At 42.5% G+C, this 14,603-nt stretch overlaps 1 long non-coding RNA gene across 1 annotated transcript; it reads left to right on the top strand.

Moving 5' to 3' along the window:
* The first annotated feature begins 2,670 nt into the window (after positions 1 to 2,670).
* LOC143414657 (uncharacterized) lies at positions 2,671 to 11,108 on the top strand. The gene is made up of 3 exons (XR_013095316.1): positions 2,671 to 2,689; positions 9,789 to 9,879; positions 10,915 to 11,108. It is a non-coding gene; the product is annotated as an uncharacterized LOC143414657 (long non-coding RNA).
* The last annotated feature ends 3,495 nt before the right edge of the window (positions 11,109 to 14,603 follow it).

Below are 14,603 nucleotides of genomic sequence, written 5' to 3'. Positions count from 1 at the left end.
CACCTTGTTTTTTGTTATTTTATTCTTTAATGGCTGAGAACAGAGCCTGTGACTGCGGCTTTGGTTTCCACTCATCAGCCGAAACGACCAATCGGAGAGAGAGGCTGAGGTGAGCTGATAAGAAGTCAGCGGCCGCTATGGAGGCAGGAAGTGTTTCATAAGAGGCCAGGGAATGTAGCTGTTGTATTTATGAGTGTTTGATGGATGTTTGGTAAACTCGGGAGCAGAAACAATGATGTTTATGCTCTTAACTGACCTTAAATCACACTGAAATTGATGCATCGATGTATTATTACAGCGTGTCACCCGGTACAGCACATAAATACAAGCTTTTGATAAATCGTTGCAAAAATATGTGACAGGTTGGGATTTCTTTGGAAACTGTACAAAGATCATCCACCAGCAACGTATTTTCCTTATGTCACCAAAACACCTTTGGCCTGTCAGTGCTTGGAATTTGCAAGACTTCTGTCCTCTTGTATCTGAGAGCAAGACATTAGCAACAGATCCTTTGAGTCCTGTTTGCTGTGACGAGTAAACCATGTGCAAGGATGTTCAGGTAGGTGACATCCACATGTATGGCAGGACCGAGATTTTCCGGAGTTTTCTTATATCTGTGCCTCTGTGTCTCCTCCTGCCAGCACAATCTCAATCACTCTCAGTGCATGTATTGAAGGATGTCTCAGTTTCTGCAGAGGACAGGGCAGGCTATGAATAAGGATGCACAGGTGAGGCACAGCACACAGCTTGTCCTTTTTATCTTTAAGTTGTTTCATATCTTTAATGTCAGAAACTGAATGAACAAATCATCTTGCCTTTGACGTTTGTCCTTAACAGGGTCGTGGGGGGGGGGCTGGAGCCTCTCCCATCTACCTTAGAGCGAGAAGGGAACACGTGGACAGGTCATCAATCTGACATCCTGAACAGAGAAGCCCAAACCTCCCTCTTCCCAGCCACTTCCTCCAATTTATCCTGGGGAACCTGGGTGTCTCCTCCAAGAGAGACACCCAGGAAACATCCTAGTCAGGTGTCAAAACCACCTGGACTGTCTTCCTTTACTGTGGAGGAGTAGCATCAATACTTTGATCTGGGCTCGTCACCCTGCCTCTAAGACAGAGGTAGGATGAAGGCCAGAAGGTTAGCTCATGCAGTTCACATGCACACTGTGGTTTGGGTTTCAGCGTGTTGCCCAACATGCAAGCACAGGGAGGCAGGGATTGAACCACCAACCTTCTGATATGTAGACAGCTTGCTTAAACTCCTGAGCCACAGTCGCTCGGGATGAGGTTACCTAGGCAACCAGAGCCTAGAACACACTATCGACTAACCATCAGCTACAAAGTGATGCTCAACGCCATTTGATCACTGATATAAATAAATTAATGACAGGATTCATTATTTTTTATATCGATTCCACAGGTCACACAATTTGAATGAACTGAACAAAGTCTGTAGCTCAAAGTGCCGAGCTCACAGCTTTCTTTTTACATCAGCATTTCTTTATAGTGTCAACAAAAACTGAGTGATAATATTTTTCTTGAGGCAGTTCAGGCTGATTGATTCATAAATCAATAGTTCATTAAATGTGAATGCTTTCAGCAGCGTGTACTCAATTGATATATTCTAAAAGAAAAAGAGGTTTGGAGGTGCTGTTTTTAAAGGTTATTGGACAATAGATTTACTGGTCCAGCCCTCATGAGACCAAACTGAGCTGTATGTAGCCTGAACCAAAAAAACAAAAAACCTTTGACACCCTGGTCTTGGATAAAAGCAACACTGACACAAAACACAACACAAAATAACGCTGTGGAGCCCAGTGGTGGGCCACGGTTCCAGCGACAGTCTGTAATGATCAGCCTGCTTTAGACTTTACAGACTTTTAAATCACTCCACACCATTGTCTGGAGTTACATACTAAACTAAACTAACAGCCTAAACACACAGCTTCTCTAATGATCCTATAAAATCTAATATTTAAAAGTAGAATTGGAGACAGAGGCTTTAGATTTCAGATTCAGGAGACAGACACCATCTCTACTTTTAAGATTAGGCTGAAAATTTTAAGGCTGGAACATGTGACCCTGAATCCTTCATTAGTTGTGCTGCAATAGGCCTAGACTGCTGGGGACTTCCCATGATGCACTGTTTCTTCTTGACTCATTATGTTTATACATGACTCTGCATTCAATAAACAGTTATTATTTTTCTCTGACTTTCTTCCACAGTGGGTTTTTTTCTCTTCCTCACCCACTGGTCACAGCAGATGCTGCCCCTCCCTGAGCCTGGTTCTTCCTTCCTGTTAAAAGAAAGATTTTCTTCCCCACTGTTGCCAAATCAAAGCCAAAATGGGTTTGTTTGATTGCTGGGATTTTCCCTGTATTATTGTAGTGTCTTAACCTTACAGTATAAAGTGCCTTGATGTGACTGTTGTTATTATTTGGCCCTATATAAATAAAACTGAATTGAAAAAAAAGGGTTAATCTTTGTTAACATTAAAGGAATACTTTAAAAATAACAACAACTGTTAAATAACATTTCCCCCCACTTGGCCTACAACATATAATTTCAAATGAAAACTGGTACGGTTATTCAATTTCTCCTTCAATGACTTGCAGCTGGAACCTTTAAAAAGAACTCAGGAAGCCTGGGGACTGTTTTGGCCCAAACACCCTTGGGAGAAAACAGGAAGGTAAGAAACAATCTTGTAGTCAATATAGTCACTCATTAAGGAATACATTGGTTTTGCTACCCCTTAGGATAAAAAATCAGGTAAAAATAAATAATATATTAATTTGTTCGATTAACCGCAATTGCTATACTGTTCCTGACATTCACCAGTACTGTTGAGACGCTGCCAGTAAGAAAACATCCAATAAAATAAAATAAAATTAAATTAAAAAAACATGTCAAACCTCTTTGTGTGAGCATATTTTATACAAATAGTGCTAGAAGTACCCATGTGTAAACATATACTGGAGAAACTAGATGGTACGGGGTGTACAGAGGCACAGACTGTACATAAAGATGGCTGCATGTTGTTTACACTTTGTCCAAACAAAACTTCTTTGCATCATCAAATTATTTCACAATGAAGCCAGATTCCTGAGAAATGCCCCCTTCGCGCTGACCACCAAGCCACTTGCTGCTATTCTCTTATTGTTTCCTCCACGGGAAATACTCAAGACTTGAGCGTGAGTGCAGACGAGGGGATTGCATGCTTGCTTTGAAAGAAACACCCTTCCAACAATGGCTGGCAGCGGGCCTAGTCTTTTGACCCTGCAGATCACTTCACATTATTGACCTTGCCTTTGTGCTACCTGACTTGACTCCAGCTGCTCATAATGTACAGTATATAAAGCGTAGACACATACAAACAGTTTATGAGGCCAGTCTCCATCGGAGGCCCGGCCCGCTGTCAGAGCAGCGCCGGCCGTCTGGATGAAGCTGTGATCTCTGTCTGGGTTTACTTTAAGATAGATCCTCATGGACTCTAATATCCTAAACATAGAAGAAATTCTCCAGCAGTGACCACACAATGAAATCCGAGTCGGGATGTTTACAGTCTAAAAAAGTGGCAGAAATCTATGTCACGCCTTTATAGTTTGGTTTTTGTGCTGTGATTTCAAAGAGGCCATTCGCAGTTTTCAGCTGTATAATGATCCTTTTGATGGATTTATCAAAGCAGAGCAGCGGCTGGTCGCAGCAGGTGATGGAGATAAACATGTTCTCGTTTCTAAATTAATAACTGAACTATAAAAAGGAACAAATACTGACACAGCCGAGGATCACTGAAGTGGCAAATGGAATACAAACACTGAAGTTTAAACAGGGGTTTAAAAGGGGGAAAATGGCAGGTTGAAATGCCACTTATGGTGGAAGTGCAGGCTGTAATTGAAAGAGGAGTGGAAGTTCAGAAAATGAAAGGTGAAGTGCTGAAAAGAAATCAGAGGCAGTTTATTTATTCACTAAATGAACAAAAGCATTGGCCCACACCTCTTAATCAAATTTGGGTAATTTCAGTCCCTTTGCCACAGGGGTATATAAAAGAAAGCACCTGGCTATGCAATCTGATTTACAAGCATCTCTGAAAGGTCGTTCTCAAGAGCTCACTGAACTTACACTCAAATAAGGTGTAATAAAATGTCGCCACTGCAGTCATTTTGAGAAAAGTCTTAGATAATCCATTTGCAAAGTGGAAACGGTCACCGGTGTTCTGCTGCTCCAAACCTCCTCGGACATTAACATCAGCACAAAAACTGTGTGCTGGGAGCTTCATTGTCAAGCAGCTCCTGTAGGTGTCATCTTCAGCATATTGTTCTCATGTTACTTTGAGTTGAATTCTATGTAGATAAAACATAATAATGCTTGGAATAACCCAAACCCAACCCAGAATTAATGAGGCCAAGGCAATCAGTCCAAAAAGAGAGGGAGAGAGAGAAGAGGAAAACGTGCAAGGTCGAGGTTGAACCGCGCACAGGGAGGCGGGAAACCCGAACACAGAGAACATCTGCAGCACAGCAGCAAGTATTAACGAACAGTGTGACGGGGACCCACTGGGCTGATGTGGGAATGACCAGCAGGGGGTTAACAAGACACAGTCACCAGCAATCAGGCAACTACGGGAAGACAGACAGGAAGCAAAAGAAGAAAAACAACAAACTTCAAAGTAAGAGCCATAAATATGGACACCAAACAAGATGTACACGACAAATGGAACAAAAGGGATGGAAACACAAACACAGTGTGAGACAGAGAAAGGCGTAGATGACACACTGTGGAGGCCACTCATACTAAATGACTGTAAACATAGAAACGAACCAAAAAGACAAGAAAACAAAACCTGATGACTACAGAAAACAGAAAATGAAACAGCAAGAGATAACCAGAACTAAAGAAGACAAAAGAGGAATCCAGAAAATATAATAAACACAAAACTTTAAACTTTATATACGGAAACACCAGGAGAACCCAAACGGGAAGCAAAACTTTAGCTTGCTGATATTTCAAAACAGACAACAAGGACAGTGTTTTACCTAATGGGACAGCAGCTTCTACTTTAAATCAAATTATTAGCATGTCAATTGTGATTTTAGGTGGTTGCCAGGCAACATGATAACATCGTATCATGCACAATTCCCATTTTATATACATAAATTGCAGGTTATTGTTTTTCAATTAAAATATGTGACATGATGCTTTTATGCTGCGTTACAGGTGCCAGATAGGTGATTTTAGCCTGTTGGTAGGTGGTTGCTAGGCAACAAGATGATGTTAGAATATATGATCTAGATAAGAACCTTCAGGGGCCTGAGATGTACCTGTGTGTCAGGTTTGGTTGCTCAAAGTTAATCGTGTACAGATTTCAGTTATTACGGTATCTAAAATCTGTGTCAGGAGTCTCTCATAAGACAATAACAATGGCTAATAATGCATTGATGATCATATTCATTAATAAAGTATTCTCATTATAATTCGGTTTATTGACTAAACCATAAAACCTAACAAATATTAAAAGAATAGATTTGACCGCAGTTTTTAAAATAGTTTTATTATTTTGTTCTTTTTACTTTGGCCAAACATGCAGTGTTTATAAGATTTTAATGGATGAATTTGATTCGATTTGACCTGCTGAAAGTAAAACCGTATAAACAGTGGACGGTTTAAGAGTGAAGGTGGATGAAGGCTTCCTGGAATTTTTAACTGGGGGTGAGAAAGCTCGATGCGTCAGCAGATAAAGGACAGAAAGCGTCAATTTTGGTGATAATAAACAACAAATGTGGGGGAAGTTGTCAATTAAAAAAGGAGTAAAATATGAAAGTAGATAAAGTGCAAACTGAAATATAAATAATTAAAAGATGAAGCAGTGAAGACAGCTAAAATAAAAGCAGTGAAAGTGATAATTAGTCATCACTTTCTGACTTTCTGTTTGTTTATGTGGAAGAAGCAGCAGCCTGTGGGTTTCTAATTATAGGTAACACTTGAGCATTGTTTCTTATCATCATGCTTTGTAGACAGGGTAACCTTTAAAGCAGCTAAAAGTAATCAGCTACAGGAACGTCTAAAAGAAACCACCTCTTCCTGTCTTTGGGACAGTTTTTCACCCCCTGACTTTTTATTTTATTTTATTTTAAATGATGATGACAATGTGGAAGAAAAGGTCTTTTTCTTCACCCCCATTGTTCCTCGGAGCGTCGGCTCGTCACTCTCATTGTTTCTCCTCTTTGAACAATGAGGAACAACCTCCCCCTGCCACGTCTCCCACCCGCCGGGTTTCTCTTTGGCGATGATTAGTTTCTGATGTGAGACCATTGTCCTGACCAACAGTGGTCGCGTGTGAGGGACAGTGTGACAAATATACAATAACACCCCTCGCTCTCTGGCTCTGTCTCCAGCAGCAGACAGGAAGGACTGCAAGCTTTCATGATTGACCAGAATCCAGGAAACTCTGAAAATCACAAATATGGGGATGTGTTATTTAGGAAAAATAGGACAGGAACTTCGTGTACCCAAACTCTTCAGTACACCTCAGATCTCTCACAACTAGCACATTCACATTTTCTAAAAACAGCCCTGTTGCATCATCAAATATCCCAATGTGTGTTTAACCAAAACCAAACAAAGCAGTTGATAACATTCAGCCTGCCATTCCAACGACTATAATCTGAAAATAAACACAAACACTGGTCTTATTCTTTATTATTATCATCTCAAACAGTGCATTAGTCCACCTGTCGGTGTTTTGGAGCTGTAAGCAGCAATTTGTAAGGATCAAGGGCCAAATAAGGAGCAAACTGAATCATTAAAGACCACAGGTCCTGATTCTGGAGGATAAAGGTGATTTAGTCAAAACATACCTGAAAAAAATACTTAAGAATCTACAGAATGATCACTTTTAAATTAACTAGAAACTACTACTTATTTACAATGTAATTAAACATTACTTAATCTCAAATTAAGTGATTGATCTGCTTGAAAACTACAAAACTGAGAATTCAGAGGTGATTTTTTTCAGTAAACATTTTTTAAGTCTTGCACCACTGCAGACAACCAGAAATGGCTTTGGGTAGTCATGGTGGCAGTTATTTTAAAGCACTAAAATAAAGATTAAAAAGTTTGCTAACATTATCCCAATATGTTAGCAAACTTCTCTCTGGAAGTTACAAAAATCCAACAGATTTCCATTCCAGGATTATGAAAAACCAGTGTAGGAACCTTTAGAGTCCAAATGTAGAATTCATCTGTCGTTCTCCATAAAATCCACAAGAGGGCAGCATAACATGTCTTACAGAGCTGTGGTCTGCAGTCCAGCTCTGACTTTTCTCACCCGCTGGGACCCTCACAGTGACTCATCCTCTGTGCAGCTGGGACTAGCAGCTGAGTCACACAGCTCATCACTCATTTAGCCAGTCAATATCAGATCCAGGCAGCGATGATCTCCTGTAAATCGAGGCATCATCCTCATATTCACCTGTGGCACTGTGCTAACTGGAGTATAAACAGAGGGGGTGGGGCTGCTGCAGTGGTTCTATGGTTTATTATTATACTTCTTTTTTATGCCACAAAGGTATATTTCCACTAAAGCCTAATGCTCATATTAACTAGATACCATCACCACATAGCACATTTGACTGACTGGGACTGAGGTGCCCGTCCTGTCATAATAAATGCTAAAAAAAATAAAAAATAAAAAATTGATTGACAGGTAATTATCTATACTGGCTTGTCCTGTGAGGCCTCCTGAGGGGCTGCAGTCTATTCCACCTGACACGTGGCGTACCTGTCATCTATCAAACAGAGAGAGGGAGCTGTTATTGTCTTAGAGTAGCTGCTTCATCTGTGCTGAAATCCACACAGAAACAAGAGGGAAACATGCAAACTCCACAAAGAGATGCCGAAACCCATAATTCAATATACATTTTCTGCATGAATTTATTTGTTAAAGCTTCTTTTAGAGTTAAAGTGGGCCTGTTCTGCTTTTCGATTTAGAATAGAATCCCCCCTTATTGTCATTTTACCTGTATAACAAAATTATAGGTGCTCCACGCCAACTTTGCAAGATTAAAATATAAATAGTATGACAGCAGGAATAAATAGCAAACAGGAGAGATGTATACAGTCTAGAGGAATATATGAAAAACAAGAGAAAGGCACACATTGGACAGCAAAGTGTTTGGAAACAGTACAAAAAGACTTGGTCTGAGTATTGAGTCTGTATGTGAGTGGCCTGAGTGTTGTGGGTTACTCAGACCATGGCTCATTGGTGAGGTGGGTGGTCAGGTGTGGGGTGTGTAGTGTGTGTTTGTGTGTGTGGAGGGGGGTAGTGTTTGTTAACAGTCCGAATGACCCAGAGGAAGAAGCTGTTTTTGAGTCTGGAGGTGTGGAACTGGATTGACCTGAGGCACTGACCAGAGGGCAGCGGGTCAAACAGGTGGTAGGCGGGGTGCAAGGGGTCACCTGTGATGGCCCTGGTTTTCCTAAGACAGGAGGATCTGATGATGGCCTCCACGGGTGACAGAGGGCAGCCAAAAAATTTTGGGGGGAGGTGTTCCTGTTCCTGTGCAACCTTCCTCTTCTCGGTTGTGGCCCGAGTACCAAGCACCCAGGCAGGGGCGGTAGAAGGCCAGCAGCAGATTCTGGTAAAGGTTATTTTTCCTCAAGATGCGGAGGAAGTGCAACCGCTGCTGGGCCTTCTTTACCAGGGCGATGGTATTGTTGGTCCAGGTGAGATCAGTGGAGATGTGGGTGCTAGAAGGAAGTATTTGGTCCAGGAACCGGTCTCTGTCATGGGTCTTGAACACTAGTCAACATCCTCTAGCAGCTAAGAAAATACGGGGTCTGGTGTGCTTGCTTTCTCCATCCTGGCTTTTTCTTTTTCTTCTTTTCATTCTGTATGATGTCAGTGACAGTTTGTATCTCTGATATATCTCAGGACAGCACGGTTCAGTGTTTGAACCACCTGGAGTTTTAATGTGCTCCATCATCGGGCTACCTGTAAATCTGAGATAGCTCTCTGTTCTGTGATGATGAGCTATAGCAGCCTGTCTACGGTGTAGCCGCCTCTTGTCCAACCACTGCTGCTGGCCATTGTGACCAACCTGCTGGTCAGAGGGGCAGCCAATCAGAGTAAGTCCGCTTAAAAGAAGGGTGGTCTTCAAAGGACAAAATAAATAAGAATACAAACAATATGCTACTGCAGCACATAAACGACCCAAAAGAGTCAGTTACAAGCATAAAAAATAAATAAAATCACATCACATGAAGGAAACCCCGTAATTTTCCCACTTCAGACTCGCCCACCTCACCTGGGTGACTATTACAGGGTAAAAAAAATTGAAGTCATTTTGCGGTAAAATCAAAACCCACACTGCTCAATGCCAAATTTTCCCACTTCATGACTTCATGATGTATGCCGAAGTGGAAACTGACATTTGAACGTCTACTATTTAGCAACACTACGTACATCAGGTTTGTTCCCAAAGCCTCAAACTTGCAATCTGTGAGATTTAAATTCTGCACAGCATGAGACACCGATAGATACTTAGATCCTTCTTCCAGAGTGGACAAGCATTTGCTTCTTATCAGACTCAGACTCCCAGCTATTTTGGCCTTTCCCTTCTGATCATATCATAAGGACAACACAGCAATTCTGTACTTAAACTCCACTGCACATCTTTTTAAGCCCATCATCTCATGTAAGTTCTGGGAATTGAACCAGCCACCATGTTGTCTTTCTCTGATATATTTCAACAAATAGCTCCTATCTTTCCACCCATTTATTTTCATTTCAGACTGGCAGAAGCGATCTGGTGTTGTGATAAGAATCTCCATCAGATGCGGCGTGTGTCTTTGAAGATATACACTGTTATAAACACTGAGATGGTAAGACAGGGCATGTCTCAGCTGATAGCATCACGCTGCTCACTGAGCGACTGTGTCGGATGCTTCTCAGATACAACACCAAAGGATTTCCTCCTCCTTCCTCCTTGCTGCTCTGTTATGTAATGCGCTCGCATCAGTTGTAAGTGCGGAGCGCCTCGAGCCAAATCAATGTGCTCTAAACAAGCTTCATCCTCATCAATAATGGATTCACGCCGTAAACGTGTCAGACGTCCCTGCTCTTCAGGACCACTCAGCCTAACGCGACGTCCCACAAGAACAGTTATGCAAGACCAAGCGCAGGTTGAAAACCTACGAGCTTTAAATGTTTGAGTGAGCTGCTGTGTGTCTGCAGCTGTGGACACATGACAACACAAAGCCTTCCACCTCTTCATCCGGACTCTCTGCGTCATTTTGCCTTCTTGTATTTCCTTTTCTCGCTGTTCTGTTTACCCAAGCATGCCGGCACGATAGCGTGTTGGTAGACTGTAGGTGTGAAGCAAAGCTTTGCCGAGACGCGTACTCGCCACCAGAGGGCAGTGTTATAAACATGTGAAACGACCAGAGATGTGGACTGCTCTTATTTCCGTTTAAGCAGTTTTGGATCGTTTAGCTTATTATTCTGCAGTCTTTGTAAACACTGCATGGTATTTGCATTTGCTTCTGTTTGTTTGAGACGCATTTGGCCCTCTTTGTGCTCCTTTTATATCTCTTTACCTTCATTTTTCATCTTTTTGTGCCAATTTGTTTCTTATTGTAGTCAATTTGTCTATCTGTGGGATGGTTTTAATCTCTTTTTGGTCATTTTGTGTTTCTTTCTGACACTTTTGTGTCTCTTTGTAGTCATTTTTCATCTTTTGTGGTCATTTTGTTTTTCATTGTGGTCATTTTTCATTTCTCTGTAGTCAGTTTGTATCGCTTTGTGTTCATTTTTGTCTCTTTGTGTCATTTAATATTTCTTTGTGGTCATTGTGTGTCTCTTTGTCATCATTTTGTGTGGTCATTTTTCATCATTTTGTTTTCATTTTGTGTGCTCAGGCATGTCCCTTTGGCTCGACCTCTGTGTGGATATTTCAGTAAAATGCCACAGATGAACCAGTCTTGTCTCCAGAATAGTTTGCACAATGGTGGACTCCTATCAGCCCTCTGCAGACCTGCCTACTCGGACCCTCACTCTTCCTGCCAGGCCCGGGCCCTGACATTTTGATTGAGCACACAAGGTCGATGGCGGTAACAAGGCGGTAAATGCCCCAGCTGTGACTTTCAGCTGGGGCATTTTTATCCCCGTCATTATTCTGTCCGTTGGCTGGGACGCTTACCTTTCAGGCAATGCTGTGCTGGAAGTAAATGCCGATTAGCGCTGTTGTAACGAGCAGGAATGTGACAGCGATGTTCTGGCAGGTGTGAGCTGAGCCTGCAGGTTGCTAAGCACAATGAGAGCGTTTCGGGCAGGTGTAGCATTATGTAATAAAACCTAATGCTGGATTCTTGCTGACTGCAGTCTCTTAAAATAGTGACTCTGCACCAAATCTGATCAGTTCTTGTCAGAGACAAAGAAGGGAGGGAGCGAACTACACTTTACTGTGTGTTTGAACCACTGAACACACTAAACAGGAAACAATCTGCAATGGTGGGGGAGATGGTACTCAGTTTGTCATGTATACACATATTTGTGCAAATTTAGATGATTTTAAACATCAAGACAAACTCTGTCATACAGAAAATACGCCAGCATCACACCTCGACATGTGACACCGGAGCTGCCTGCTTTCAAGAGCTTTTTACAGTCCATTTTTATCTCAGTTTGGCCTTAAAACACATTTTTAATCTGTTCTAAACTGATGGTTTAGACCACCTACTGCTCTATAATCTAGATAAAAATCTGCAGATGTTTGTGATTGTGCAGATGTTGGCACTGGACAAGAGTTTTGGGTCAGGAAGCTCGCTGGGTTACATGTTTGAGCGGGCTTCGTTAGCTTATAGTTAGTGTGGAGAGCAAAAGAAATACACCCAACAAGCAACTGATAATATCTTAGTCCATTATTAGCTTGTTCTCAGTATTTGTAAACAGAGGAATAAGATAAGATACCTTAAACCAGACATCCATCATTCATTAACCAACAATCCTGGCTCCATCCATTCACTTCCGCTTATCCTTTTCAGGGTCGCGGGGGGTGCTGGAGCCTATCCCAGCTGTCATAGGGCGAAAGGCGGGGTACACCCTGGACAGGTCGCCAGTCTGTCGCAGGGCTAACACACAGGGACAGACAACCATTCACACTCACACCTAGTGGCAATTTGGATTATCCAGTTAACCTATCCCCACAAGCTGCATGTCTTTGGACGGTGGGAGGAAGCCGGAGTACCCGGAGAGAACCCACGCAAACACGGGGAGAACATGCAAACTCCACACAGAAAGACCTGATGGTGGAATTGAACTCAGGACCTTCTAGCTGTGCGGCAACAGTGCTAACCACCGTGCCACCGTGCTGCCCACAAGCCTGGCTATCAGCCCTAATAATATGTCCTTTGTCCTCAGAGTGTGTGTGTGTGTGTGTGTGTGTGTGTGTGTGTGTGTGTGTTTGTTTGTTTTCTTTTTTTTAGGGGGGGGTAGCTTAAAGTTTTGTTCAGAAAGTGAACTGACCACTTTGTTAGGTACTTATTAGTCAAGAAGAAGTATGCTTGTTGGTCTGAGTGTTTTGGACACTGTTGACCTGCTGGGATTTTCCCACACAGCCGTATCCATGGTTTACAAAGGATGCTGCGAAAAACAAAAGAAACTCGTTACATCCGAGGTGCAGAAGAGCATCTCTGAACGAACAGCATCTGAAACCTTGAATAAGAATAGCTACAGCGTGAGTATTGTGGCTGAGCAAGTCCGTTCCTTTACAATGATGCCAGAAAGCTCAAATAATCTCAAACTGGTGTCTTGAGCATGAAAATGACAACCTTTGGGATGCGATGGAAAGCAGCAAGGTGTATCTAATAAAGTGGCCTGTCATTTGGATCTCAGCTTCCAGAAAGACATTTAGATACAGATTTACAGTTTATAGAGAGGAATGAGTATTTTCAGGTGTTATAATTTCCACCGCAGTGTCATTTCTGTGACAGTCTGACTGATGAGATTAATCTGGAATGAAGAAGTCTCTGCTCTCACTCTGATGAGGCTGCAGTGATATTTTAACATCACTGAACAGATGGGAAATTCTGAGCTAATATACTTTCTTTTTTTTTTTCTTTTTTACAGCTCCCTGTTCTTCTAAGAAATAGGTGGTGGGTGGGTGGGCAGAATGTGGGGTAAAAATAAAGAGCAATGAGAATGAGTCACAGCTCCTTCAATCCCAGGCTGGATATAAATACATCCACATAGACACGCGTACGTGCATACGCTTCTCCACGCGTGGCTGACATTACATAAGCTGCAGCGTGGGAGGTGTGATGCGAGGCATGTACAATTCATCAATGTGGGACTGAACTCGGGGGTATCTCGTACATCCTAGTGAGCCCCCCGAACGCATCACCGTAGTTTCATTTTGATGCACGCTCCTGCGCGGACGAACCTCGGTGTAAAATCAGCGGGTTTAAAGTGACGGCCGACCCCAAGGCTCCACGCCGCAGCACAGAGCTGTTATCAAACGTGACTGAAAAGTGAGGAGAGGGATCGGACTGTGACGGAAGTGGAAATGGGAGGATGCGCTGGAAAAATCCTGGAATATGGGGCTTATTTCATTCTGAGTCGATACAGTTTATATTCATATATGAACCACATTCACAGGTTTTTGTTTGGGGTCCTTTTTGTGTTCAATATTAACTTTGTATTAAAATGGCCTGTATTTATATAGCGCTTTACTAGTCCCTAAGGACCCCAAAGCGCTTTACATATCCAGTCATCCACCCATTCACACACACATTCACACACTGGTGATGGCAAGCTACATTGTAGCCACACCCACCCTGGGGCGCACTGACAGAGGCGAGGCTGCCGGACACTGGTGCCACCGGGCCCTCTGACCACCACCAGTAGGCAACGGGTGAAGTGTCTTGCCCAAGGACACAACGACCGAGACTGTCCGAACCGGCAACCTTCCGATTACAAGGCGAACTCCTAACTCTTGAGCCACGATCGCCCCGCTATTAGCTCTAGTCTGGGTCTCCACCTGCTCCTTGTCTACTTTCCATATGTAACAGTCACTTAGGTTCATTCAGAATCTGGATAGCTGATATTCCCAGAGCTGAACAATTGATCAACGAGCCAAAAAATGTTTTTACATCAACAGCCTTAACTGCTTGAAATTAAGGCATCTGGACTTCTGTTTGGTTCATGAAGATGTACTTTAGTAGAGGTGGTCCTGAGACTAATCATGTGACTTTCATGATTAGTCCAGTTGCCTGCATTTAAGCACTTGAGACTACCATGACTTCGACCACTGAGAACCTACACAGACAAACTGCAATGAAAGCCTTTCGGTAGATGGCTGCTTATCGCTGAGCCTGGTTGAGCCAGAGGTTTCTTCCTGTTAAAAGGGAGTTTTTCCTTCCCACTGTTGCCAAGTTTGCTCAAGTTGGGGTTTTCTCTGTATTACTGTAGTTTTTACCTTACAATATTGTGGTGTGAATAAGGCACGGCGGGTCCAGGGATCAGTGTTTAGAGACATTTTATTTCCATCACCTCACACCACAACCACCAACCCCTGAGTCCTCGTGTTTTTAACTTGGCGGACTGAACT

This window comes from Maylandia zebra, linkage group LG22 (genome assembly GCF_041146795.1).
Source record: "Maylandia zebra isolate NMK-2024a linkage group LG22, Mzebra_GT3a, whole genome shotgun sequence".
NCBI classification, from domain to species: domain Eukaryota; kingdom Metazoa; phylum Chordata; class Actinopteri; order Cichliformes; family Cichlidae; genus Maylandia; species Maylandia zebra.
Note: the sequence above shows the minus strand (reverse complement) of the source record. Positions and strands in the feature narration are given on the sequence as shown.